At 35.0% G+C, this 2,784-nt stretch overlaps 1 long non-coding RNA gene across 1 annotated transcript; it reads left to right on the forward strand.

Moving 5' to 3' along the window:
* Window positions 1-475: 475 nt before the first annotated feature.
* On the forward strand, window positions 476-1,176 carry LOC307157521. The gene is made up of 4 exons (XR_013821022.1): window positions 476-510; window positions 662-724; window positions 874-936; window positions 1,121-1,176. It is a non-coding gene; the product is annotated as an uncharacterized lncRNA (long non-coding RNA).
* Window positions 1,177-2,784: the final 1,608 nt, after the last annotated feature.

A 2,784-nucleotide genomic window follows, 5' to 3' on the forward strand; every position in this document is an offset into this window, starting at 1 on the left:
GTCATAGGTTCTGATTTGTGGAAATCAACAAAGAAATCACTTTATTCAGAGGGTTGAGTGGAGTAAATCACATTGAGTCATATTTGTGGGACCCTTTGTGCGTTATTTTAAATGATTGGTTAGTGTTGTATGATCCAAAGAATGTGGATATTTGTGAACATGTGATAACAGACATGCACCTGCAGCTCTGTTTTTACACACACACACACACACACACACACACACACACACACAGAGACAGTTTTGGGAGGTAGGGGATCATATAGTTGTAGGGTATGTTTCTGTGTGTATTTGTCTCTAAAATCCTTTAATTGATGTTACATTTACACCCACTTTTGTCTTGTAAACTAGTCACATCATTCATTGATTGATCAAAATGGCAATGACCTCATGGCCAACAAGAGCATTAAGTCTCTTAAAAATATTCTGTTTTGATTTTTGAAGACAAGGCGAATGAAATCGCGCTGGGTTACTATGATGATGTCATTACTGATGGACTGAAACCAGAACGTGAGACACACACACACACACACACACACACACACACACACACACACACACACACACACACACACACAAATTTTATATATAAAATTAAGAAAATATACATATACAAGTTTGTTTTTAGTGTGATGGCATCTGATTCATGTTATATTTTTAGAAGACAGACCTGGGAGCTATGATGATGTCATCACCAGTGAACATAACTCTGGTATTAAAGAAGGTGAAGGTATTCATTGTTTTATGTGTATATATATAATAACACAGTCCCTTTAAGTTGATGCTCAGTACCGATAAAATGCAACATTTGATCTGTCTATGTTTCTCTCTCTCTCTCTTTGTGTGTGTGTGTGTGTGTGTGTGTGTGTGTAGTGGACACGCCAGAAAATTATGATGATGTCATCATTAATGGACAGGACTCTCAAGGTGTAACGGGTGAGTTACAGAACAATATATTGAACATGCGTTTATAGTTTACCATTAATGAATCATCATGACTTTATCTGGAGTAAATCTAATAATCTCAGACAGTAATGAGGGAAAGAGATCAATGACATCATCAGTGACACAAGCTGATTTACAAACTACAATGTGAGGTTTTATTTCATATGTGAATCAGAGGGAGATCAGGAGGAGTATGATGATGTGAAGAACAGCAACGAAGATGAGAGGAACCTGTTGGGTAAGTGTTTGTCTCTTTTTTAATCTTTGACTAATTATTTGCTGATTTTAATAGGCTCGGTTTTAGATGTTAAATACAACATTAAACGATATATTTGCTTTTGTCTTTAATAACAGACTATGATGATGTGGGGGAGTTGTCAAAAAATGACGGCATGACTGTATGACTCAATGGCCACACACACTGCCTCGGTTCATGACATTTTACAGCTTCTAGAGTTGGGTTGAATCGCTACTTTAGGTTTTAAATTAGATTGTATTGATGAGCTTGTATTTTGTAAAAAGGATTGCTTTGAAATTTAGGAGGTATAACATTGATTCTTTTTTTGCTTTTCTTTAACAAACACATTTTAACAATCTTAAAAACAAACATGATAAATGCATAAAATCATGCTAATGTAATTTGTTTCTCTGAACATTGTTAATTTTGTGCCTTATTCCTTACTTGAAGTTGGAGCCATTTCCCTGTTCTGTTTTACAGTTGTAATCAAAAGTTTACATACCCCTTGCAGAATCTGTGAAAATGTTAATATGTTTAACAAAATAACAGGGATCATAAAAACATATTGTTGTTTTTATCTAGTACTGTCCAAAATAAGCTATTTTACATAACAGATGTTTATAGACCTTATGTGCCAGAGAAACAAGCACCCAGCCATCAGAATATTGAACTTTGTTGAATATTGTCTTTGAACTTCCATTTTTGCTGCAACTCTGTATAATTCTATGGCATCTGTCAAAGAGTAATTAGCTGGTGAAGTGGATTTTCTTTTTGTAGAGTTAACGAAAGTTATCATGGGCATTATAATGTTTGAAGCGGATGTCGTAATAAATGTAAATAGAACCAGAAGATTTTAAAATGAGTTTGTATTTAAAATGAGTTTCATTCATAAATCCGTAAAATCTTACGTTCATACTGTGGAAATACAAACTGGAAGACAGAAAACAATGAGCACAGCGTTAAAAAGGGCGGGCGACCTAAGGTAAAACATAAGAGAGAGAACAACTGAGGGACTCATACAAAGGTGAAAACATTCACTGATATTCAAGAATGCAACATGATGCATTAACAGCTGGGGATGTAAACTTTTTGAATTTCATGATCAGGGTAAATTGTATTTTTGTCTTCTGGGAAACATGTTGTGCATAGCTTCTGGAGGCATGCAGTACTAAATGAAATATTACCTTTAAACAAAATAAGAAAAACTTACACATTATCACCCTGTTCAAAAGTTTAATGCATTGTTTACTTCTGGAGCATCAGTGAATGTTTGCAGCTTTAGTTATAGTTGTGAATTGTCCTCAGTGTGAAAAGATGGATCTCAAAATCATACAGCCACAGCTGGAAAGGGTTCAAATATGCAAGAGATGCTGGACAAGTAAATGTGCAGGACCTGAAGGATTTTTCTGAAGAGCAGTGGGCAGTTTAATTGTTTAGTTGACATGCAAGGGAATGATGAAAAAAAAAACACTCAGGTGAACACTTGTTCACTCAGGTAACAACAGCTAGTATTAAGATTCATGGGTATGTAAAGTTTTGAACGGGGACTTTTTAATAGATTCTGCTATTAAACATCTGTTATGTGAAACCGCTTACTCAGG

Source organism: Squalius cephalus (assembly GCF_949319135.1).
Source record: "Squalius cephalus genome assembly, chromosome: 4".
Classification (NCBI taxonomy): domain Eukaryota; kingdom Metazoa; phylum Chordata; class Actinopteri; order Cypriniformes; family Leuciscidae; genus Squalius; species Squalius cephalus.